Source organism: Armigeres subalbatus, chromosome 3 (assembly GCF_024139115.2).
Source record: "Armigeres subalbatus isolate Guangzhou_Male chromosome 3, GZ_Asu_2, whole genome shotgun sequence".
Lineage (NCBI taxonomy): Eukaryota > Metazoa > Arthropoda > Insecta > Diptera > Culicidae > Armigeres > Armigeres subalbatus.
The window spans coordinates 408,859,049-408,886,372 of NC_085141.1; the positions used below are offsets into that span (position 1 = coordinate 408,859,049).

The following is a 27,324-nucleotide window of genomic DNA, read 5'->3' on the forward strand; positions in this document are numbered from 1 at the left end:
AAAACTTGTGCGTACTGTGAATGCTCGAATCACGAAATTGCAAGCTGCGTCCAGTTTAAGACCTGGGCCCTCCTTAGCCGTGCGGTAAGACGCGCGGCTACAAAGCAAGACCATGCTGAGGGTGGCTGGGTTCGATTCCCGATGCCGGTCTAGGCAATTTTCGGATTGGAAATTGTCTCGACTTCCCTGGGCATAAAAGTATCATCGTGCTAGCCTCATGATATACGAATGCAAAAATGGTAACCTGGCTTAGAAACCTCGCAGTTAATAACTGTAGAAGTGCTTAGTGAACACTAAGCTGCGAGGCGGCTCTGTCCCAGTGTGGGGATGTAATGCCAATAAGAAGAAGAAGAAGAAGTCCAGTTTAAGACGCTTGATCTTAATGGTAGGTGGAAGGCGGTAAAGCAAAAGAACCTATGTAGAAGCTGTCTTATACCACATCGCAAGTGGCCGTGCCGCTCCAACAAAGAATGCGGCGTCGAAGGATGCAGGTTCCATCACAATCAGTTGTTGCATGCAGCAAGAAATGTACTACAATATGAAGTGGAATCAGCCAGTATATTGGTGTCAACTAATGACGCCAGAAGTATTGTACACCATAAACTACACCATTCCATGACATACTCTTTGTTTCGATACTTACCCGTAACTATCCAAAACAGCAAAAAAAAAAAAAAAACTTTCGCCTTTTGGACGATGGATCGTCATCAACACTACTCGAGGCTGGAATCGCATCGGTTCTTGGTATCACTGGACCAACCGACGACCTGTCTTTGAGTTGGACTGGCAATATTTCAAGGGAAGTGAAAGGATCTCAACGGGTTACGGTTGTCATTTCTGGAGATACGGGAAAATTCCAACTCAACAACGTGCGAACTGTCGATGAACTTTTACTGCCAAGTCAGAGCATGCACTATGAAATGCTACAGCAAACATATCCACACCTAAAGGGTCTACCGATTCGCAGTTATACAACGGCCACACCGGGGATTATCATCGGATTAGAACATGTTCGCCTTCTAACATCGCTTCGATTACGAGAGGGAGGAGACAACGGGCCCGTGGCGACTAAAACTCGTCTGGGTTGGTGTATTTACGGCAGAAATTCCGATCATGGTTGCGTACTGGAGCAGCTAAACCTTCACCTCGTGCGCGACATAGAGAACCGAGAACTACATGATTGGATGAAGCAATATTTTGCAGTGGAGGAATCGAGCGTTACCGTGAAGCCAGAAGCCGAAGAAGAAAAACGCGCTCGAAAAATTATGGAGGCAACTACTCGACGAGTGAACGGGTCTTTCGAGACGGGGCTGTTGTGGAGGTACGACCATTTTGCCTTTCCAGACAGCTACCCGATGGCAGTACGCCGCCTGAAGGCTCTTGAGTCGAGGTTGAACAAAGACCAACACCTGAAAGTCAAAGTAAGGGAAATGATAGCACAGTACGAAGACAAGAAATACGCACATCGTATCACTCCCGAAGAACTTCAAACAACAGACCCGAGCAGAGTATGGTATTTGCCGCTGGGTGTGGTGCAAAATCCGAAAAAACCTGACAAAATTCGGCTTATATGGGATGCCAAAGCACAAGCAGGAGGATTGTCATTCAACGATATGTTGATCAAAGGTCCGGATCTCCTGGTTGCGCTACTCTCCGTTTTACTCCGTTTTCGGCAAAGATCAGCGGTGGTCAGCGACATAAGGGAAATGTTCCATCAAATCTCTATACGATATTTGGACACACAATCGCAAAGGTTTCTGTATCGTCCGAACCCGGAAACACCTCCTCAAATCTATGTGATGGACGTAACATTTGGCGCAAGCTGCTCTCCTAGTCTAGCGCAGTTTGTAAAAAACAAAAATGCTGCGGAGTTTACCGATGAATTTCCTAGGGCAGTGAAGGCGATTGTGGAAAATCACTACGTGGACGATCTCTTAGATAGCATGGACACGGTGTCAGAAGCGGTGCAGCTGATCAACGAAGTGAAGTACGTACACTCACAGGCGGGGTTCGAGATCCGGAACTTCTGTTAAAACTCTACGGAAGTTCTGGCTAGGATAGGAGAACGGCAAGTCCCCCAAAAGGTGTCAATGAACCTAGAGAAGTCCTCGGATACGGAACGTGTATTGGGGATGGTGTGGAGGCCGACAGAAGATGTCTCCTGAGCACAATGAAAGATGAGATTAAAGCGCTAATTCAGAGTTCTATTACTCCAACTAAACGGCAAGTCCTGAAAGCAGTGATGTCGGTGTATGACCCGCTGGGGCTTGTTTCTCACTTTGTCGTGCACGGAAAAATTCTCATGCAGCTAATATGGAGATCGGGAACGGATTGGGATGAACTAATAGCTGCTGAACTCCAAGAAAAGTGGGAATATTGGTGTCAATACATGCAGCGCTTGGACGAGGTGATAGTGCCACGGTGTTTCTTTCCAAACGTGGCAAGCATCGCTATGGATAACTTAGAGGCTCATCTCTTCGTCGATGCTAGCGAATCGGCCTACGCAGCAGTACTTTTCTTCCGGTTCGAAGACAACAGTCAGCCAAGATGCGCACTAGTAGCCGCAAAAACAAAAGTCGCACCATTAAATCGATACCTCGACTTGAGCTACAGGCGGCAATGATTGGAGCGAGGTTGCTGGACAACGTCTTATCCTCCTTGGATCTTACTATAACGAAGAGATATCTTTGGTCTGATTCTACAACCGTACTCTCTTGGTTGAGATCAGATGGTCGTAGATACCACCAGTTTGTTGCGTTTAGAGTTGGGGAGATCCTTATGACGACTAGCGTGGATGAGTGGAACTACATCCCATCTAAATTGAACGTAGCAGATGCTGCCACTAAATGGAAGGATGGACCTAGTTTTGACAATAAAAGCCCTTGGTACAACGCCCCAGATTTCCTCTACAAGTCGCGTAAATACTTGCCTAAAACATCTGCAGTAGATAAGGTAGATACAGATATTGAGCTTCGTTCCGCTTTCTTGTTCCATGGTACAGTGCAACCCCAAGCAGCACGCGCAACATCTTTCAAATAGGTGTTTGTTCCTAATAAATTGCATTGAAGACACTGGCAATACATCGAGTCACACTAAAGCCACTTCCCAGTTTCAGAAAATCACAATGTTTCATTTCCGTTTAAGTGGCGTCGCAATATTCTACCCATCTGACTTCTTGGATGGTTTTCAATTCGATGTGTTTCATATCAGAAACAAAACAGATAAGTTGCAGAATAAATAGCACTTCGGTTCATTGCTGTTACGACAATGTTTCTGATATGTTGCAAAACACTTTGAGCTCAGCTGAGCAGTATATTATTATTGACAGTTCCTTGCATGTTCCGTATAAGGTACAATGAAGTTACAAATGACTTTGTTGTTTATGTAGTGCACTTGTAGCGGAATCTCCAAATAGAATTGCTGGTGTGATGGTTATAGTAGAAGGTTGCGAATCTCAAGGTCCATGGTTCGATTCCCGGTTGGTTTTTGTGTTTTTATTTTCATTGTAGCCGCAAGATGTTGCAAATAGGCTCCACCTCTTGCGCTTTTTGTGTCACAAAAGAGTTCCAAATATGACGCGTTGTGCATAAGTCAGACCTTTAGTAAGTCACACCACAGTTGTTGTTACTCACTGAGAAACAAGAGGTGTTGCTTGGGACAACCACTGATAGATTCAGCAAGATTTTCTAACTGGAACCGCTTGTTGAGAGCAGCTGCCTTTGTTCTACGGAGTATTCGTCGTTTCAAAGGAGAAAAGTTAACAAACCCATGTCTGTTGACACAGGATGAACTTCAGAAAGCTGAACATCTACTTTGGCGACAAATACAAGCTGAGGTTTATCCCGACGAGGTAGCAATCATGAAACGGAACTTCTTGCGTCCCGAAGATGCTGTGTCAATCTCAAAGTCCAGCCCGCTATATCGTCTATCGCCTCTCATGGATGAGTACGGAATCATCCGAATGAACAGTAGGATTACAGCGGCTCCGACGCTTCCAATGGATGCGAAACGCCCCATTATTTTGCCCAAGAAGCATATGGTAACTATTCTAATCGTGGAGCATTATCACCGACGATACCTTCATGGAAACAGAGAGACAGTGTGTAACGAAATGCGCCAACATTTCTACATAACAGGTTTACGAGGAGTAATCCGTCAAGTGTCCAGTAAGTGCCTTTTTGACGCATTAGGAAAGCTGTTCCTAAACCGCCCATGATGGCACCTTGCCAGAAGCCAGAGTAACTGGATTTGTAAGACCATTCACCCACACTGGGGTGGATTATTTTGGGCCATTAATGGTGAAACAAGCTCGTAGCCTGGTAAAGCGCTGGGTGGCGCTATTCACCTGCCTCACAGTTCGCGCTATACACCTAGAGGTGGTACATAGTTTGTCGACACAGTCGTGTGATGGCAATTCGTCGTTTTGTGGCTCGTCGTGGTTCCCCAGAGTCATTCTACAGCGACAATGGTACAAATTTTGTGGGGCAGGAAACCTACTAGTGAAACAGATCCAAGATATCCAGAATGGTTGCGCCTCGACGTTCACCAATTCTAAAACCAGGTGGTACTTTCAACCCACCGGCTGCGCCTCACATGGGAGGTTCGTGGGAGCGTATGGTACGCTCCATGAAAACCGCTATGTCAACCATTGCTGACCATCCACATCACCCAAGTGACGAGGTACTAGAGACGGTAATCTTAGAAGCTGAAGCTATCGTCAATTCCCGGCCACTCACTTACATACCCCTGGAGTTCCCGGACCAAGAATCCTTGACACCTAATCACTTTCTGCTATACGGTACAAAGGGTGTTACACAGCCAGAAATAGGGATCAACACGGTCGAACGTAATCTACGGGATAGCTGGCGTCTTTCTCAGAGTTTAGTGAACCATTTTTGGACTCGTTGGATTCATGAGTACCTCCCGACAATAACTAGGCGTACAAAGTGGTTTGAGCCAACCAAGCCACTCGAACCAGGAGACCTAGTACTGGTAGTCGAGGAAGCAAAGCGGAATGGGTGGCTACGAGGAAAAGTAGTTGAGGTGACAAAAGCTGCTGACGGACAAGTGCGGCGTGCCGTGATACAAACAAAAAATGGACTAATAACTCGACCTGCAGTGAAGATTGCACCACTGGACCTGCGATTATCTGGATTTCCCGGAACTACACGGGCGGGGGAATGTAACGAAACCACAGGGCATTCTCGTTCGATGACTGAGTGAGATCCGTATCGCCCAGATCTGTTTGTCAGTGGAAGGTCGAAGAGGCCAAAACAATGATGTGGTAATGAAAGAGAACGATCAAAAGCAACAACGTGCTGGATGAGCTTCAGAATCGAGAAAAGTTTATAGTACCGATTTTACTAAATGAAAAATTTCCACCCAACATGTTCAGCATCCCATGACAATCCCTACCCAGGCCATTTGCGAGTTGTGGACTTGCCTAGAATGTGGTGGGGTTTGACAGTGGGCCCTGTTAAATTCCTATAAAAAGCTGCATGTATCCGCAAGTAGGCCCAGCCAAAGCGACCGTGTGCCGCTCAAAGCGCACAAGCCCAGGTCCTGGTGTTAGGTGGGTCGCTAAACAGCCCTGACACGACGGCCCTCCGACGAGACAGGAGGTTTGCGCAGGCCCAATAAGCCGCCTTGAAAATCAATCATTACGAACAATATAAGAGATAATTCGACTCCATATAATCGGCAAAGACCTAGGCGACGAATGAAGGATCACGATTGTAAGCTTGGAACATGGAACTGCAAGTCGCTAGGTTTCGCAGGTTGCGACAGGATGATCTACGATGAATTACATCCCCGCAACTTCGACGTCGTGGCGCTGCAGGAGATTTGCTGGACAGGACAGAAAGTGTGGAAAAGCGGGTATCGAGCGGCTACCTTCTACCAAAGCTGTGGCACCACAACGAGCTGGGAACCGGCTTCATAGTGCTGGGTAAGATGCGCCAACGCGTGATTGGGTGGTCCAATCAACGCAAGGATGTGCAAGCTGAGGATTAAAGGCCGTTTCTTCAACTATAGCATCATCAATGTGCACTGCCCACACGAAGGGAGACCCGACGACGAGAAAGAAGCGTTCTACGCACAGCTGGAGCAGACATACGATGGATGCCCACTGCGGGACGTCAAAATCGTCATCGGTGATATGAACGCACAGGTAGGAAGGGAGGAAATGTATAGACCGGTCATCGGACCGGATAGTCTGCACACCGTATCGAAAAACGGCCAACGATGCATAAACTTCGCAGCCTCCCACGGAATGGTAATCCGAAGCACCTTCTTTCCCCGCAAAAATATCCACAAGGCCACATGGAGATCACCTAACCAAGAAACGGAAAACCAAATCGACCACGTTCTAATCGACGGTAAATTCTTCTCCGACATTACGAACGTCCGCACTTACCGCAATGCGAATATTGAATCTGACCACTACCTCGTTGCAGTATGCCTGCGCTCAAAACTCTCGACGGTGTACAACACGCGTCGATGTCGGACGCCGCGGCTTAACATTGGGCGGCTACAAGACGGTAGACTAGCCCAAGAATACGCGCAGCAGCTGGAAGTGGCACTCCCAATGCAAGAGCTGCTAGGCGCAGCGTCTCTTGAAGATGGCTGGAGAGATATTCGATCCGCCATTGGTAGCACCGCAACCGCTACACTTGATACGGTGCCCCCGGATCAGAGAAACGACTGGTATGACGGCGAATGCGAGCAGTTAGTTGAGGAGAAGAATGTAGCGAGATTGCTGCAACACCGCACGAGGGCGAACGAGGCACGATATAAACGGGCGCGGAACAGACAAAATTCGATTTCAACTGTACCGCGCTAATAACACACGAAAGTTTTATGAGAAGTTAAACCGTTCACGTAAGGGCCACGTGCCACAGCCTGATATGTGTAAGGAAATTAACGGGAACCTTCTTACGAACGAGCGTGAGGTCCAAAGGTGGCGGCAGCACTACGAAGAACACCTGAATGGCGATGTGGCAGACGAAGATGGTGGTATGGTTATGGACCTGGAAGAACGCGCGCAGGACATAATTTTACCGGTTCCGGATCTCCAGGAAATCCAGGAGGAGATTGGCCGGCTGAAGAACAACAAAGCCCCTGGGTTGATCAACTACCAGGAGAGCTATTTAAACACGGTGGTGAGACACTGGCTAGAACGCTTCACTGGGTCATTACCAAGATTTGTGAAGAGGAAGTTTTGCCGCAGGAGTGGATGGAAGATGTCGTGTGTCCCATCTACAAAAAGGGCGATAAGCTAGTTTGTAGCAACTACCGCGCAATCACATTGCTGAACGCCGCCTACAAGGTACTCTCCCAAATTTTATGCCGTCGACTAGCACCAATTACAAGGGAACTCGTGGGGCAGTACCAGGCGGGTTTTATGGGCGAACGCTCCACCACGGACCAGGTGTTCGCCATTCGCCAAGTACTGCAGAAATGCCGCGAATACAACGTGCCCACACATCATCTATTCATCGACTTCAAAGCCGCATATGATACAATCGATCGGGACCAGCTATGGCAGCTAATGCACGAACACGGCTTTCCGGATAAACTGATACGGTTGATCAAAGTGATGATGGATCGGGTGATGTGCGTAGTTCGAGTTTCAGGGGCATTCTCGAGTCCCTCGAAACCCGCAGAGGGTTACGGCAAGGTGATGGTCTTTCGTTTCTGCTATTCAACATCGCTTTGGAAGGGGTCATACGAAGAGCAGGGATTAACACGAGTGGTACAATTTTCGATAAGTCCGTCCAGCTATTTGGCTTCGCCGACGACATAGATATTATGGCACGTAACTTTGAGAAGATGGAGGAAGCCTACATCAGACTGAAGAGGGAAGCCAAGCGGATCGGACTAGTCACAACACGTCGAAGACGAAGTACATAATAGGAAGAGGTTCAAGAGAAGACAATGTGAGCTAACCACCGCGAGTTTGCATCGGTGGTGACGAAATCGAGGAGGTAGAAGAATTTGTGTACTTGGGCTCACTGGTGACTGCCGAAAATGATACCAGCAGAGAAATTCGGAGACGCATAGTGGCTGGAAATCGTACGTACTTTGGACTCCGCAAGACGCTCCGATCGAATAGAGTTCGCCGCCGCACCAAACTGACAATCTACAAAACGCTCATTAGACCGGTAGTCCTCTACGGACACGAGACCTGGACGATGCTCGTGGAGGACCAACGCGCACTTGGAGTTTTCGAAAGGAAAGTGCTGCGTACCATCTATGGTGGGGTGCAGATGGCGGACGGTACGTGGAGGAGGCGAATGAACCACGAGTTGCATCAGCTGTTGGGAGAACCATCCATCGTTCACACAGCGAAAATCGGACGACTGCAGTGGGCCGGGCACGTAGTCAGAATGTCGGACAGTAAGCCGGTGAAAATGGTTCTCGACAACGATCCGACGGGCACAAGAAGGCGAGGTGCGCAGCGGGCAAGGTGCATCGATCAGGTGGAAGATGACTTGCGGACCCTCTGTAGACTGCGTGGTTGGCGACGTGTAGCCATGGACCGAGCCGAATGGAGAAGACTCTTATATACGGGCCACTTCGGCCTTAGTCTGATTAAATAATAATAATAGTTTAACCTTTCTGGAATCAAAACATGGGCATTTAGCTCTGGTGAGGCACGTTAAAATAGCAGAAATTTGTATAATAAACATATTCGAAAATGGACAAAACTACACTATAATGTACTGCGCGTCTCCATCTTTTCGTGATAGACCAGTGAAGTGTCCAACAAGGAAAACACTGTGTGGTCCTTCTTTCCAAATGCTAAATTATGTCAACGGATCCTCAGTCCCAACGGATAGAAAATTCTTCAGAAGAATACATGCGAAAATATGTTCACTATTGAATAAGACTCAGCTGCCCGAGATATGAATTTGTATTTTATCTCCAACTTAATTAGGTCACAAACGAGTATCTACCACTACACTAGTAAATCGTTTTTCTAAGGTGTCGGTTATATCGGATAAAATGTCTTGAGCTTTTTATTTTTCAAATCAAAACAGAGCACTCTACATGGGAAACAATTTTTGATGAAAAGCTGTATTGGGTAAGCACAGTTTTAAAAATAGCACTTTTTCTAAAAAAAATCTCAAAATGTAGCTTATTTCGTAAAGTTGATTGAATAATTTGGTTGGAATTCTTTAAAGTAATTAAACTAAAGCTCGATAAAATAATTTATGATAAACGTCTTAACGTCCTTTAATTTCAATAATAGTATCGTAACAAAACATATGCAACAACCACCACGTTGTTGTCAGGTGAGTTGAAAGGGAAGGAAATCAATTTCTCGCTGCTGTATAAAAAACACTCTTGATAACGAACAGACCATCATTGTCTCAGACCAAACACTCATGAACCTCCAAATGACCCCCTCTCGGTTGGTTGTTGATGAGATGACGCTGCACATCACGAGAATAATTGCGATCTTTTATATTCGCTTCCGAGCTGCTACGTTTCGTTCGTCTGCTCTCTCTGGGCACTAATAATAATTCCTGAAATTCTCGTAATTTCTTTGCATTGCTTTGAGCCGATTTAATTAATTAATCATTCACACAGATGTTTACCGAGTTCACGCGCGAAGTGATTGAGTGAAAACCGACATAAGCGAAGGCAACGAGATTGTGTATTTTGCTCGCTATTATCAGCACAAAAAATCACACTTCACGACGTTTCGAGCACGGTTTCAGCCACAATCTTCTTCATTTTGGTAAAGTTCCACAGCTTGGTTTCATTCAAAATCTCATTCCTTCGGTGTTTGCCTCCCGCGCTTATATTGCACACGCCAAAGGCTAGAACGACTGCTTCGTCTTCTCATATTCAGGATATCCCAAACAATCCGAACCCAATTTTCACGCTATCACTTCCGAAGCACTGGGTTCCCTCCCACCGAACACACCCACCCAGAAGCAAACCACAAAATTGCAATCGTGCACAGGTCAAGTTCAGATGCAGCATCACCCAGTCTTTGCCCTCACATGATCCTCTTACTCCACTTACTCTTTTCTCTATGGGTAGCTGCGAATTAGCGCGTCCGAACGATACGACGGTCAAAAATAAACTGAACACGACGACTCATGGCGCCAGGGATTTGTTCTGGGACTAGCGCCTGCAATGGCATCGTCATCGTCATTATAGTCATCTTCGAATCGAAAACGCAGTCCACTGCGAAAATCTCCTCTGGCGGATTGTGAGAAGAGACTCGCTCCTATAGGTGCAGGATGCTGAATGCCGGATTTCGTAGTAGGAGCCCTTCATTGAGAGAATGTCGTTCCAATACTCCGACGACGGTGAGAATGTGGGTGGAGAGCCAAAGTGGAGCAGCACAGTATCGCAAGGCCGACCGGCTTTATTGATGCTCTCTGTTTTGGTTTTCGGCGAAAACATGCTGTGAGCATCAATTGAGTTGGCTTAATTGTTTTTACGATAAATAGAGAACGTGTTTTTGACGGTGCCGCCTGATGATGGCGAAATGATGATACAATCAGTAAAATATGTAAAGGCATGGAGACGCATGGTAGTTGGAGTACTGAACTGTTTTCCAGTGTTTTTTATTGAATAAGTTATAGGCAAAGTAATATATGTATAGTCACTAACATTTATTATTCCTTTTAAATTTCCCATTTCTGTTCGTGTTATCAATCGACAATATGGAAAAATGTGTTTAATTAGTATATTTTGCGTAAATCTTAGTATCACATCCCAGTATGGAAGGAGGCAATTCAATATGTCTATACGTGATTGATCAGAACCATCTACATTGCACAATTAACCAACCGTTGGAAAGATTGGACGGTTTCGTCTTTGCTGTAAGCTGTGTAAAGAAGAAATGTCAGTGTGACACCAGTTCTTTATAGAAATCTGGGTCACTGCAGCATCTCCACAGTTGGCGTTTCAGCACGGATCTGAATTGATCTCGTAATAGCATGCGATTCAGTCCATTAAATCAGGGATCGTAGTTCTCTCTCAATATCAAAAGCAAAGGATGGTCACTCAAACAAATGTTAATTTTTTTCTTGGCTTTCGGATGATTCATTAGGAGCTGGATTGTGTAATTTTGGATTTATTGATCGAATCGCATCAGCCGAAAACTATAGAAAAGTTAATTTAAGCATCGTACAATTTTCTGTGAAATTGTTCTGTATCATACCAACTGCCCTTTTTGCAATTCTGAGCTCAATCTTGCAATCAGAACCAATTTCCAGATCGAATGAGTGACGGAGGTGTATTTTCCAATATATCTTGATCGAAATCCCCATACAAACTTCAAGTGGAATTCGACAATTTTTCGTTTTCTGGGCCAGTCTACTATCCATGAAGCAGGAGGTTCATGGAATACCAGAATTTATTCGTGCGGAGGTCATACCTCCATTATTTGCAAGCAAATACGGGCACGCCAGCGAGGAGAGAAACTTTTTCACAGACGGGTCAAAAATGTATGACTCCACTGGTTTCGGTGTTTTTAACTACTTTAAGCCTTTAAGCCTACTTTAAGCTGAAAGAGCCTAGTTCCGTGTATACCGCTGAGCTAGCAGCTGTACACTATTCACTTGAGCATATTGCATCCCTACCTCCTGACCACTTCTTTATCTTCACCGACAGTCTAAGTTCCCTGGAGCCTTTTAGGTCAATGAAACCGATTAAGCACTCAGCGTATCTTCTAACCGGGATACGGAAAGCTTTGAGTGCTTTATCAAAACGGTCATTTACAATCACCATGGCTTGGGTCCCTTCTCATTGCTCGATCCCGGGAAATGAGAAAGCGGACACTTTGGCTAAAGTGGACGCTGTGGAAGGTGATATAAACGATCGGCAAATCACCTTCGATGTATTTTTCTTATGAGTTCGCCAGGAAACCTTGAACAGCTGGCAGCAGAAATGGACAAATGGGGAGTTGGGTAGATGGCTGTATTCAATTCGCCCGCAGGTGTCGATGCGTACATGGTTCAAAAAATTGAATTTGGTGCGAGACTTTATTCGAACCACGTGTCGTCTAATGTCCAATCACTGCACTTTAAATGCACATCTTTTTCGAGTGGGGCTCTCGGAAAGTAATCTCTTTGTTTGTGGCGCAGATTATCAGGACGTTGACCATATCTTGTGGGCGTGCAAGGAGCATCGTGGCCCCAGATCTATGTGAACATCTTCGGGTCCGAGAAAAACAGCCGAAGCCTATTAGGGGAGTGTTGGCGGGTCTTGATCTCGAATACATGTCCCTTGTCCACCAATTTTTGAAAGTTGCTGATGTTACACTGTAATCGTTGTCCATTCTCCCATTTTTTTGTCGTTATCTCTTAAGAATGTCTACCTCTTGTTGTCTACCGCTGTAAACTGTTGTCTACTTTTGTAAACCCCATTCGTATGTCTTCCTCTCGTTGATGTCTTCCAAAAAATGTTTGTTACAGATGTGAAACATTGCCAAGTATTTGAACTGTGCGGACATCAGCTTTGTAATTAATTAAGCAACCGATATTCCCTTCCTTTCCTATTGTATAACTGTATTCGCTAACCTCGACCAAACCGCGAGTCTTTCGGTTCCCCAAAACTAATATTAGAGTATAAGAATCATAAAAAACTGTATTCAAAAACATGATTCCGGCTCCGTAACGCTTTACGGCAAATGAGCCTTCCAAATAAATGATCCCTATGATTCTCAGCGCGAGAAAAGAGTCAAGAAATTGTAAACAATGTCACGCAGAGCGAGCCTATCGATACCTATCGTGCGTACACTAGAGCAGCGTGCTCGACACTACATGGAGAGTGACCTCTACTTCTATTGCTTCAAGGCCGTTGAGGGACCACTTAGCATCCACCTACCGGCCTTGTAACATTAAACCATGCCCATGTCCCATTAAAATTAAATTATAATAGAATTGTATTTGCTTGAATGATAGGAGGTAGACAATTAGTTTGTAAAAAAGTATTACTTTTTCATCCGCCCTTTTGCATACCGTCTGCTACCATGTCCGCTGGTAGTATAGCTAATTATAGTATAGCTGATTATCGGTTGGTACGCTTTTTTTTTTTTTTTTTTTTTTAAAACTAATTTTATTTGCTAATTATTTAATACATGCATTCATCTCTTAGACTAGGTGTTCCGTGTTTTCTTAACACTATCATCCTTATTTGCTATGTAACGCTTTTAGTTATTATTAATACATTTTATTTGCCTCTAGCAGTTAGAATTTTTTTTCCTCTGGTTGAATTGAACCATGTAGGAATTACAATGTTTTCTACTTAAACTAAACTTAACCTATTTTATACTAAGGGTACAAGGAGTTAATCGTTGCAATAGAAGATTGCAACGATTTTTGTCTAAAATTGGAAATTATTTTGTTGAACATTTGTTGCAATGTCTCAATATTAGAAATTCTATGAAGTTCATTGGTACTATACCACGGAGGCAACTTCAGAATCATTTTCAAAATTTTATTTTGAATCCTCTGGAGTGCCTTCTTTCTGGTATTGCAGCAACTAGCCCATATTGGCACAGCATACAACATGGCAGGTCTAAAAATTTGTTTGTAAATCAAAAGTTTGTTCTTAAGACAAAGTTTTGATTTTCTGTTTATAAGTGGATATAGATACTTAATATATTTGTTACATTTGGCTTGAATGCCTTCAATTAGATTTTTAGAAGGTAATTTTTGATCTAGCAGAAGTTCTAAATATTTAGCTTCGCTAGACCAATTAATTGGAACCCCATTCATAGTGACAATATGTCTGCTAGAAGGTTTCAAATAAGAAGCTCTCGGCTTATGTGGGAAAATTATAAGCTGAGTTTTGGAAGCATTCGGGGAAATTTTCCATTTTTGCAAGTAAGTGGAGAAAATATCCAAACTTTTTTGCAATCTACTACAAATGACACGAAGGCTTCGCCCTTTGGATGAAAGGCCCGTGTCATCTGCAAACAAAGATTTTTGACACCCTGGTGGTAAATCAGGTAAGTCAGAAGTAAAATGTTATACAATATGGGCCCCAGTATGCTGCCTTGGGGACACTAGCCCTTACAGGTAATCTATCAGATTTAGTATTCTGATAGTTTACCTGCAGTGAGCGATCTGATAAATAATTTTGGATCAGTTTAATGATGTACAGAGGAAAATTAAAATTCATCAATTTTACAATCAAACCTTCATGCCAAACACTGTCAAATGCTTTCTCTATATCAAGAAGAGCAACTCCAGTCGAATATCCTTCAGATTTGTTGAGCCGAATTAAGTTTGTAACTCTTAATAACTGATGAGTGGTTGAATGCCCATGGCGAAAACCAAATTGCTCATCAGCAAAATAGAATTGTCATTAATATGAACCATCATTCTATTTAAAATAATCTTTTCAAACAGTTTGCTTATTGAAGAAAGCAAACTGATTGGGCGATAACTAGAAGCCTCAGCTGGATTTTTGTCCGGCTTCAAAATTGGAACAACTTTGGCGTTTTTCCATTTATCTGGAAAGTATGCCAATTGGAAACATTTGTTAAATAAATTAACCAAAAAGGATAAAGAGCTCTCAGGAAGTTTTTTGATAAGTATGTAGAAAATACCATCATCACCCGGGGCTTTCATATTTTTAAATTTTCTAGTAATAGATCTCACTTCATCCAAATTGGTTCCCAACGAAGGGTCAAAAACATTCTCTTGATTGAGAATGTCTTCGAAGCTGCGTGTAACCTGATCCTCAATTGGACTAGTGAGACCTAGACTAAAATTATGGGCACTCTCGAACTGCTGAGCAAGTTTTTGAGCCTTTTCGCCATTTGTTAATTAAATTTTATTTCCCTCTTTAAGCGCTGGAATTGGCTTTTGAGGTTTTTAAGAATTTTGTTAATTTCAAAAGGGTTTCGAACTGGGATCCAACTTCGAGACATTATTCTCAAAGTTGGTATTTCTCAGAATAGCGAAACGTTTTTATTTTCATTTTGCAAATCTCGCCAAATAACTTTCAACGCGGGATCGCGAATTCTTTGGTATTGCCTTCTTCTCACATTTTTAAGACGGATCAGTAGCTGAAGATCGTCGTCAATAATAATGGAGTTGAATTTAACTTCACATTTCGAATTGCAATGCCTCTGGCTTCGACAATTAAATTTGTCAAAGATACGAGAGCATTATCAATATCACTTTTGGTATCGAGAGGAATATCAACATCAAAATTCCTATCGATATACGTTTTATAAATCCCAATCAGCTCTATGATAATTAAAAGTAGAGCTGATTGGATTATAAATGGCTTCTTGTGAGATTTCAAATGTCACAGGAAGGTGATCAGAGTCAAAGTCAGCATGAGTTACCAATTGGCCACATAGCTGACTTGAATCCGTTAAAACTAAATCAATTGTAGAAGGATTTCGACTGGAAGAAAAACAAGTTGGTCCATTGGGATATTGAATAGTATAATATCCCGCAGAACAATCTTCAAATAAAATTTTACCATTGGAATTGCTTTGAGCATTATTCCATGAACGGTGTTTGGCATTGAAGTCACCAATTACGAAGAATTTTGATTTGTTGCGAGTCAGAATTTGAAGATCAGCTTTCAACAAATTCTTTTGCTGCCCATTGCATTGAAAAGGCAAGTAGGCTGCAATGAAGGAAAATTGTCCAAAATTTGTTTCAACAGAAACTCCCAAGGTTTCAAAAACTTTGGTTTCAAACGAAGAAAATAATTTATGTTTGATACGTCTATTAATGACAATGGCGACCCCACCACAGGCGCTGTCAAGACGATCATTTCTGTAGATAAAATAGTTTGGATCTCTTTTAATGGAGAGTCCTGGTTTTAAATACGTTTCAGTTATAATGGCAATATGCACATTATGAACTGAAAGGAAGTTGAATAATTCATCTTCCTTACCCTTTAGAGAGCGGGCATTCCAATTTAGAACTTTCACACAATTATTTGGATCCATTGAAACGGAGTCCGATAACAATTTTTTGTGTGTACTTTATACCAACCTGAACAGCTTCAGGAATGGTATTTGCTTTGAACATTGCATCAATCATGTGATGCAATTGTTCAGTTAAAAAATCAAAATCGGAAGCAGTCATGCTACCTGAATCGGCAACATGACCGTTATTTTCCGTTGGGACATGGGTATAAAACTCATTTTGAGAAGAGAAATTTTGTCTACCAGCAACGATGTTTGCATACGTAGGTACATTCGAAAAATTGGAATTTACTGAAGTGCTTGCTACCCGTTGACGAGCGGCAAAATTTGTTTGTGAATTGTGGTGGGTATGAATTGCTCGACCGGTAACCGGTTTCGAAATTTGAGCGTTTGAAAAATTTCTACCCGTCGAATCTGGGATCCGATTGGAATTTCCGTCATCAATTTTGCACGGGAATTCAAAACTTTTTGCGTGAAGGGCATTCCCAGAAATTGGATTTATGATTGCCCCACAGTTTGCGCACTTAAATTTATTGGAATCTTCTCTCACAGGACATGCGTCCTTGGCGTGAGAGGTTCCACCACAAATCATGCATTTAGCATCCATGTGACAATGTTTGGTTCCATGACCCCACTTTTGGCACTTACGGCACTGGGTAGGGTTTTGAAATTTCCCCAGGCCTGCGGAAATGTTCCCATGTAACACGGACATGAGACATAATACAGGCCTTTTCCAAACTTTTCATATTATTTAGTTCACTTTTGTTAAAATGAACTAAATAAAATTCTTGAGAAATGCCCCTCTGGGAAGTACCAGAATGGGATTTCTTTTCATCTTAATTACTTGGACTGGTGAAAATCCAAGTAATTGAGAAATTTCAATTTTAATCTCATCCAGTGATTTGTCATCACTGGGAGACCTTTCAAGACGACTTTGAACAATCGCTCAGTTTTGTCGTCGTATGTGAAGAATTTATGGCGCTTCTCAGTTAAATAGTGAAGAAGACGTTTGCGATCGTCAAAGGATCCCGGCAAAACGCGGCAGTCACCCTTCCTAGCAATCTGAAATGAAACCTTGATCCCCTGAAGGTTACTCAAAATCTCATTCCGAAGCCAGAAAACTCGGCAACAGATACCACAATTGGTGGAATCCTTTGCTTTTTTCGCATGAATCGAATCCCCTGGGCTAGAGGTAGATTCGATTTGCTCAATTTCATAATTAATCAAATCGAACTGATTGCTCAGTTCGATTGGAGAAGACTTATTTCCGATATTAGAGTTAGAAGGAATATCTGAATTCTCCAGCTTCCTTCTATTTTTTCCGCACTTGGGCAGGACGGTCTTGAAACCTTGTTTCTTTGAAGGAAGTGGAGAATTCAGAGACTCCCCCTTCCTCTTGTTTTTGTTAATACTCATTGCTGAGCGTGGAGACGTGACCTTCTAAGAGGTTTTTCCCAGAACGGTGTCCCTGCAGGATTACCACCGCTTGTCGGAATTTTACTTCCGCAAACGGGTCCAACGTAAAACGAAGGCACGGGTCCTTGCAAAGATCGTAACGGGATCAGTGGGTACAAATAGCGCTAAGAAGCACCGTTGAAATTAAAATAGCTTCGGGTAGTATTAAAAACTTCCTTCCGCAAAGAGAGAAAGAACCGCACAGCACGAAAGCACGATGCGGTCTCATCGGTTGGTACGCTTGATCGAACGGAAGCATCGTCTACGAACGGAGAGCGAAAGAGGATATGGGAAATTTGGGGCTTGGTTGGAGCTTCGACTCATTTGTCCGTGGTTGTTAATCTCGAGCCGGTGAACGAGACAGTCACGAGAAAGCCAGATTTGCCGCTTCGGCTTTTGTGTGTGGTGCTTGTGCTATATTTTGTGGCACCAAGTGGTTCTAATTTTCCTGGCGAAGATTAAATGCCGGCGATCAGAGGCCAGACCTCCCCGGGAGTAGAGTGCGAACCGAAATCGCGGGTGAAACGGTTAAATCTTGGGCACGCGGTGCGCGATGTGCGATTGTGAGTTGTAGTGAGGTTTAACCACTCGGTAGTGTCCAGGAGGCAACTTGTAAAGCCCTGGTATCCGTGACGAGTCTCCATTTGCGACATTCCGGTATTTAGACCGACGCCTATCCGACGTCCTAAGCGGAAGTCCGAAAAGTGTCCCCCCTCCATATCATATCTCGCGTTAGTGTATATCAGACTTCGTATACCTCGACAAATAGCGGTGAGGGTCCAGACGCCGCGTCCTAACTAGACCTGTGCGCCGCCGCCGCCGGTGGTTTTACTCACGCCGCCGCCGCCGGCGATTTTGGGTCGGCGCGCCGCCGATCATAATTTTGCCACGCCGATGACTAATCGCAATAAAAAAATCAATTAACTTGAGTCGAGTCGAGTAAAATAAGAGACACTGAAGATGGCCTTACAGAGACGAAATACGTATTTGTAAGACAATACAACGTGGTGGAATTGATTGGAATAGTACTAAACTCGTGTTATGATTGTTGTTGTTTTTAGTTAGTTGTTAGAATGTTGTTAAGGTAGAACTCGTCAGAATTCAATTTCAAATCTACCTCAAGTGATGGTGCCTCTAAGACAGTATGGTGACAAACATTGGATAATTAAATGGTTGATTGATTAGTTGTGAATTTGAATTAGGCTGTATCTAGTAGATTTAATCTACTAAGGGTCAATTTCATCACCTCCGCTTAACTCTTAAGCAGTGCTTACCCATACGCTTAAACATGGTTTAAGGCCTAAGCGGAGGTGAAGAAATCGACCCTAAGTAGAATAAGACAAAAAATGTTGAAATGGTCTTTGGAATTCGTCTATGCCAAAGCCTCATTCAGTCGGGCACCTAAATCTGTAGGCAGTAAAATATATTAAGCTCGTTTAGTGGAATGTATTAAACCGTCTAAGACGAATTAAGTACTGTCCATTTAATTCCACCAGTTAATTCTTCTAGAGGATTGGCTGCTAACACAAAGGACGGAAACAACATGGCTAGGAAAGGTGAAGATGTATCTAAATGTGGCAAGGCTATGCATGACGGAGAACTACTTCACATTTCGTGGCAACTACTACAAACAGACGAAAGGAGCACCGATGGGAAATCCGCTATCACCGTTTTTGTGCGAACTGTTCATGGCGAATCTGGAGAACAACCTACAAGAACAAGGAATACTACCCCAGAAGTGGTGGAGATACGTCGACGACATTTTCAGCATCATCAAGCGAAAGGATCTACCAAGGATTATGGAAGCGATAAACAACGTGCATAAGGACATCAAATTTACCTTCGAAGAGGAAAAAGAAGGTAAACTACCTTTCCTGGATCTACTAGTCATCAGGGAAGCAAATACAACATTGAGCCTCGAAATCTACAGGAAGCCCACGAACACCATGAGAGTCATCCCATATACATCGAACCATTCGTACCAACATAAAATGGCAGCATTTCATCACATGATCCACAGGATGCAGACGATACCCCTGAGCGAAGAAGGAAAAACGAAGGAACTACAATACATCTTGGAAACAGCAAAGATCAACGGATACCAGGAGAGGACTATACGAGCGATCATCAACAAGAAGGAAAGGACCCTACGACGAAATGGACATACAACGCTGACACCGATAGAGGAGCCGCTGAAAAGAGTTTCGGTCCCATATGATAAACACATCACCAACCAGCTACGCCCTCGACTAAGGAAATTCGGCATCGATCTAGTATTCTCCAGTAGAAGCAACCAACTCAAGTCTCTATTGGGTTCAACGAAGGATAAAGTAGAAATGTTGAATAAGGCAGGCGTTTATAAGATAAGTTGTTCCCAATGTGAAAAAATCTATGTAGGCCAAACAAAAAGATCATTAGATATAAGGTTCAAGGAACATATGGCGGAAGTGAGTAAGGCGAAAAGAGAAAACGGTAAGGGATTACATTACGAATTTAGATCTAAGGTAGCAGAGCATGTGTATAAGGAAAATCACCCAATTACGGCATCAAATATTAAAATCTTAAGAAATGTCTCTTCCCCATGGAAACTCGATGTAGCTGAGAGTTTGGAAATCCACCGACAGGTACAAACAGCGCTGTTGAATAAGGATCAGGGAAATGGCAGCTCTTGGCTTTTCAAGTTTCTACCTAAACAATAAAGTAATTTACTGTATAGGTAAATAAAGTAGGCAAATAAGATTAGAGTAGGTACCTAGCGTAGTATAAATAGTGTAAGTTGCGATTGTTTTCTTCAAGTCGAGTCAAGTACAAGACACTGAAGTACAAGACACTGAAGACGACCACACAGTTGTGGTCGAAATACGTATCTGCAAAGATAACGAAAATTAACTGGTGGAATTAAATGGACAGTACTTAATTCGCCTTAGACGGTCTGTAGGCAGTGTTGTCCTATACTCTGTGCAAAAAATTCTGCTCTTTGATTTTACTCCATCCAAGGATTTTACAATCTTAACTAAGTAAGTGCAACTAATAGAAGGCTATTTGAATTGTCTAAATGTCCATCGCTTAGATGGAGTAAAATCAAAGAGCAGAATTTCTTGCACAGAGTGTAAGACAACACTGCCTGTAGGTGACTCGCAAATTATGTTTGTTGTGGCACATAAGCTTTTGTGAAGGCTTGAATACATCCCCAAAGCGCCAAAACCACTTGATATATTTCCTAGTACATTCCTCCAGATATTCCTCCGAAAAGTTTCAATAAAAAACCTTAGAAAACTACTTTATATATTCTTCCGGAAATGTCTTACAAAATTTCTCCGAAAGTTCTTCTAGAAATTCCATTACGGATTTCTTCAGAAAATCCTTCATGAATTTCTTCAGGAAATTCCTTGCTTATGGAATGCATACAAACAATTGTTTCAGTAATTTCTACGAAAATGTTGTTAAGAATTCCTTAGGAGAATCGTTAAGGAAGAAACTTTAAGCGTTTCCTCCGGATATTTCTTAATAAATTTCTCAAGAAATTCCATTTGGAGTTTCTTTAAAAACTGTTTAGCAACTCTTCAATTTTTTAAAGGAATACCTTCTCATGAATTTCTTCGGCAATTATTCTATGAATTCCTCAAATAAATTCTTCCAGAGATTGCATAAGGGATTTCTTCCTAATTTTCCTAAGAACTTCTTCCAGCAATTCCTTTAAAATATTCTCCGAGAATTCTTCCCACACTTCCTGCAGGAATTCCATCGAAAATGCCTTCATGGGTTCTTTACGAAATTCTTTCAGTAATACCTTCAGATTTTTTCAGTATTAGTTGTTTAATTTATTTGTTTTATTTTTTCAAAAATTCAATTAGCAACCGAAAACTATTTCATTATCTAATTAATTTTCAATGGATATCCTGGAAGAAACTTATAAAGAAATCCCTGATGCAATATACAAAGGAATTATTGGTGGAGTTTTTTTAGATTATTCAAGGAAATTTTTTTGAGGATCTCTCAAATAAATTTTTGGAGAAGGTTTTGAAGAAATTCCTGGAGGGTTTTGTGCAGGAATTTCTAAATGTATTTCCGAAGGCATTTTTAAAAGAGAGCCTGAATGGATTTTCGAAAATAATTCCCGTTTGAACTACTTTAGGAGGTTTTGAAAGTATTTCTAAACAACTTCCCACAAACCACGTAGGCCGAATTTTCACATTTTCAAACCCACCACCCATTCCCCCCTAGTAGACATTTCCAAAACCCCTCCCCCACCACCTTGAAGTCTACGTAGCCTTTTTTAAATTTAACGAAATGTCATATGTGATTGGAAAAAAATTGTTTTTTAGCAATTCAGATATACAAATCCATTTTCAAATCCATTGTAAACACTACAGAAAATTTCAAATTTTTAAACCTAACAAAATCAAACTGAACAAAATCCAACTCAATATCAATTAAAAATTTAAAACGAAATCAAATTCAACCCTCTGTCCATAACTCCTGAAACCAAATCTCGAAGCCAATTAATTTAATTTCTGTTGGATTTGATTCCTCCTAGAGGTGTGCACCACCGCCACCGGCACTTGCATAGGCGCGCCACTGCTTAAAATCTGTCACGCATCTGAATTATAATTCTTCATGCCGCTTCAAATTTGTAGAAAACCCAAGAATTTTCAAAATTTTGAAAAATTTCGAGTTGAAATTCCGAGAACGTCAAGTCTACATTCCAAAAAGAAAACTCCATGATAATTCCGATATTTTTCTTGAAAATTCCATTCCGTTGAAATCTCAAGAATTTTTTCTAAATTCCAAAAGTTTTCCCGTTCAAATGTCGAGTAATTTTCTGTAAACATTTTGAATTATTTCCCGTTGAAACCATGCTAAAGGTTTCCTACGATATTTTGACATTTCTCTTGCAAAGTAGGAGCGATTTCCTGAATAAATTTAAAAAAAAAATCGTATGAACATTCCAAAGAGTTTTCCAGATAATTCTCGGTGGAAATTATGAAGGATTTCAGTTGAATTTGTGATGAATTTATCGTAAAAAAATAGAATAAATTTTCATGAAAATTACAAATGCTTTCTTACAAGAATTGCAATAATTTTTTTGTGAAAACTCAAAGAGTTTATGGTGGGAAATTCAAATAATTTCTCGTGAAAGTTTTCAACAATTTCTTTTTCCATCGATAATTCCAAAGAATTTTCATTAGAACTGCCGAAGAAATTGCCGTTAAATTTCGAAGAATTTCGCTTATATGTATGTCCAAAGAATTCCTCGAAATTAAGAAAAAAAATCCCGGGGACTTCCCAGAAAATTTTCAGTGGAAATTCTGAAGAATTTCTCACGGAAATTTCGGAGAATTCCCCTTACAAGTTCCAAAGAATGTCTTTTGGAAATTCCAAAGATTTCTTCTTGGATATTCCAAAATGCTTCTTTTGTAAATTCTTAATAAATTTTGTCGAAGTGCGACATAATTCCCAGTGTAAATTCTAAAGAGTCACTTGTAGTTTCTAAAGAAATTCCTGCCAAAAATCAAATGATATTTTCACTTGTCATAAGACGAGTTAATACAATCCCATTGAATTCCACCACTTAATTGTATCTTGACAGATACGTATTTCGACCTCAAATGTAAGGCCGTCTTCAGTGTCTCGTGTACGAGTACGAGACACTGAAGACGGCCTTACATTTGAGGTCGAAATACGTATCTGTCAAGATACAATTAAGTGGTGGAATTCAATGGGATTGTATTAACTCGTCTTATGACAAGTGAAGACATTCCACTAAAAAGCTCAAAATAATTTTCTTATCAAAATGATATTTTAGTAGAATCTACACTCACAAAAAACTTCGCATTATATTCATGAGTTCACACATGGATTTTTGCAATGGGGGTAGCAAAATAGATTCCATATTTTCGACACATATATTTCATGCGCCCACATGCATTGCATGAGTGTTCACACATACTATCCATGTGGGTTGTAGTATCCATGTGTGAATTTGTATGCAATTAAGTATGTGCCGACGCATGATATTCATATTTCAAAATACATGGATTTTTGCCATAAAGTATGTGTCGATTTTCCTGAGTGTACAATGTAATCAATGAAATCCAAGTGGAAATTTTGAATTTTTTCGAAATTTTGATAAAATACTTTGGAGAATTTTTCTGGTCAACACAGAAGAATTTGCTGTTGAAATCATGATATTTTTAAGCCGTAGTTCAGACTATTACTTCAGTGAAATCCATAAGAGATTCAAGAGATTATTTTGGTAAAATCTTGCAAAAAAACGTAAAAATAGAAAAAAAAAACAAACAAGTGAACTTCGCACAAAGCTGTTGTATGAGATGTTTTACGAAAAAAAAAAGTCTACGTAGACTTTTCGTATACCCCCACCCCCTTCGTAGACTGACGTAGACTTTTTTGAACCCCCTCCCCCTCAAGAGTCTACGTGGTTTACAACCCATAAAGGAATATTTGAAGGAATTTCCGGAGGAATTCTCAAAGAAATTTATGAAGAAATTTTTAATAGAATTTCAGAGGAAATGCCTACTGGTATTTCTGAAGTAATTCCTAAATTTCTCCAGGATTTTTTTTTGTAATTCTCCAAAAAATCCTATGGAGATTCGTCCAGGAATTCCCTCGGATATTACCCCAAGAAGTTCTACAAAAACTCCTTCGAAAACGAATTCCAGAAAGTCTTTCGAAAATTCTCTCAGCTATATTCTGAAATTTCTCTCAGGAATTAGTTCGGAAAAAGTTCCTTCAGAAATTTGTTTAAGAAAACCTTGGGAACCTTGTTTTCCCGAAAATTCCTCAAGAAATTCTTCTAAGAACTCTTTTGGGATTCCTTGAAAAGTTCTAGGACGAAATTTCCTTAAGAATTCCTGAACAAGTTCCTGAAGGATTATTCGTAGAAGTCCCTGAAGGTTTTTTTCAAAGTAACTCCTGAAGAAACTTCTGACAGTCTTAGATATCTCCAAAAAATCCTTTGGACATTCCGTCAAGAATTCGTTCAGAAATTCGGACATACCTTCTGAAAATCCTTCTTGTTGAAATATCTACGGATAATGTTTTAGGAGTTCCTTAGGAAATTGTTTCAGAATTCCACAAAAAAATCTCTAAAAACTGCTTCAGAAATTTATTAACGGATTACTTCGGAAATTTCTGTCAGCTTCGGAATTTTGCTTTGGAATTTCTTTGAAAATCAATTTGATATTCCTTCGGAGTTCCTTAGCAAGTTCCTTGACAATAATTGTTCCTGAAATTCCCATAGGAATTTTTCCAAAACTACTAGAATTTCTCAGGGTAATCCTTTAAAAATTCCTCCAGAAAATTCTTTTGTAACTTCATAAAACTACCTACAGACACTGACAAAACTAGCTCTGTACACATCGTTGATTCCCCCAGTCGTCCTGTACGGCCATGAATCATGGACGTTAAAAGATGCAGATTATCAAATTCTCAAAGTGTTTGAGTTGAAAATACTATGCTCAATACTTGGCAGCGTGGTGGAAAATGGTAAATGGAGCAGACGAATGAATGAACCACGGGTTAAACCAAGTATACAAAAATGCAGACATAGGCAGGTTGATAAATAAAACATATTACTGTGGGTTGGATATGTAGTGCGTATACAGGAAGAGAGACCAGCAAAAGAACTTGCAGAGAACCTGGAACATGACGTTGGCTCTGGGGCGTGCAATCGTGGAAGATGCGGAAGCAGCCGCTGATGCATTTTGGAAATACTGTTAGGAATTCCTTCGAAATGTCTGTGGGGATTTGCTCAAAATTTTCTTAAAAGGTTCCTACTACACTTTCCAACACTACTTCAGGAATTTTCTCGGAAAGTCCTTTAGAAAATTCTCTTAGGAGTTCCATCAGAAAATAGTTCATTCTTTAATAAATTTCCGAATGAATATATTTTATGTTTTACTAAAGGAATTTCCCAAAGAGAACCTGAATGGATTATTCTTTCTAAAATAGAAAAATTCTGCAGACATTGTCATAGGATTTTACGAAGGAATTCCTAATGAAATTTACTGATAAATGCCTGTAGGAATTAAAAAAAAAATCATAGTTTCCTCCAGAAATTCTTTCAGAAACTCCACCAAGTACTTTGTTGGCATATTTAGGCAAATTTCAGGAAAATATTAGATTTTTTCGGAAACTTAGTTATTTTGAGATCAAAACGACTGAAGTGCATCTAAATCCTAAATTTGAAAAAAGTTATTACCAATTTGCTCTATGACACCGAAATCTAATTCTTCACTTAGGGGTCACGAAAAAGTAAAGCAGGATTTATTGTTAAAATTTGATTAATCAAAATCAAAGAGTAACAAAATAGTGGTAATTCAAATAACATTTTGAAATCAGGTATTGATTAGTATCGCCGGCAATTGACTATTTTGAATGTGCTGTTTGATGATCGGCAATCGCAGAATATTGCAATTTGAATCCACTGAAGTCGGTTTTTATACGGGCGATTCCTACCGTGTGAATCAAACCCCGTTATCCAAAAATCCAGGATAAAATTGATTTTTTCAGCCATTGATTTTTTTCATCCACGCCGGTTCACGCCGCCGCCGCCGCCGATAAAAGTCAACGGCGCGCCGCCGCCGGGGCAAAAGTGACCACCACGCCGCCGCCGCCGATGATATGACCGGCGCACAGGTCTAGTCCTAACGCCCTTACACCGGCGACCCATATCGACGGCCAAGGCCCATATCGACGTCGACCACGTCGCGAGAAGAGCGACAGTGCGGGCCATCCTAGCGACCAACCCTCGAATAGCAGAGTAGGCAGCCCCTGAGGGAAAAAAGGTAAGTTACATGCTACCTCGCTATGTTATAGCCTGAACATTTTTTGGGTTTCATTTCTCATAAATAGGGGAACTAGGATTAAAATGCGCCAGTCAGCTAATACGAGCCATTGCATTTTCTGGGTTAATAGGCTAAATTAAGTTACAAAACCGATGGCAGCTGACGCCTAAACATGTTTTTTGATCAACAAATTAAAAATAATAGTCAAGACATCTATAATAAAAGTTTTAAAAATAAATTTGTTTTTTCCGCCTTTTGATAAAATTTAAGCTTCCGTTCCCTTAAGGATTTTCCACTAGATAAAAACATTTTTTCAATAATCTTTACACATGTCTGGAAAAACAAATTAGTAAAGATTGTGATAAGTTACTAAAAAGTTTCAAATTACTACATTTTTCATAGAAACATAGAAACACACATTTTATTAAAACCTCTACATGCAGGATAAAACGCGCCTATCTGATGTGCTTGACTATAGTTTGAGAATAGTCAATAGAGTTTGAGTCGGAAGCGGGCCATTTGGCATAAACAATTCATTTGCAATGCAATAGAAAAGTAGGTGCATGCCCGGATTAGAGCAGTGGTGGATGTAATTCCCTCTTTAAAAGTAGGCGTGTGGCCGGATTATGACAATGGTGGATGCGATTCCTTCTTTAAAAGGAGACGCTTGCCCGGATTATGGCAATGGAGGATATGATCTCTTCTTTAAAAGTAGGCGCTTGCCCGGATTATGGTAATGGTGGATTTGATTCCTTCTTTAAAAATAGGCGCTTTCACGGATTATGGCAATGGAGGATTCGATTTGTTCTTTAAAAGGAGGCGCTTGCCCGGATTGAGGCAATGGTGAATGTTATCCCTTCTTTAAAAGTAGGTGTGTGGCCTGAATTATGGCAATGCAATGGTGGATGTGATCCCTTCTTTAAAAGTAGGCCCTGTCCGGATTATGGCAATGGTAGATGTGACTCCTTCTTTATAAGTAGACGGTTGTCAGGAATAAATCAATGGTAGATGTGATCTCTTCCCCGCAAAGCACAATTCAGATTGATTTGGTTGCAATAAGGTACCCCGGGGCAAGTGAAAATACGGGGTAAGTGGGTACTATGGCTGCCGATTAATCGTTGAACGTTTTTAATTGTA

At 41.4% G+C, this 27,324-nt stretch overlaps 1 protein-coding gene across 6 annotated transcripts in view; it reads right to left on the reverse strand.

Moving 5' to 3' along the window:
• Positions 1-10,154, reverse strand: part of LOC134227109 (spondin-1-like) — a 153,437-nt gene extending 143,283 nt beyond the window's left edge. For 2 of the 6 annotated variants that reach the window (XM_062708379.1, XM_062708377.1), the window contains exon 1: positions 10,036-10,154. The gene's annotated coding sequence lies outside the window, so the exon portion shown is untranslated. Of the gene's footprint in view, positions 1-9,938; positions 9,958-10,035 lie in introns of those variants that run through there. The other 4 variants (XM_062708381.1, XM_062708380.1, XM_062708383.1 and 1 more) reach the window with 3 other exon arrangements.
• Between the last annotated feature and the right edge of the window lie 17,170 nt (positions 10,155-27,324).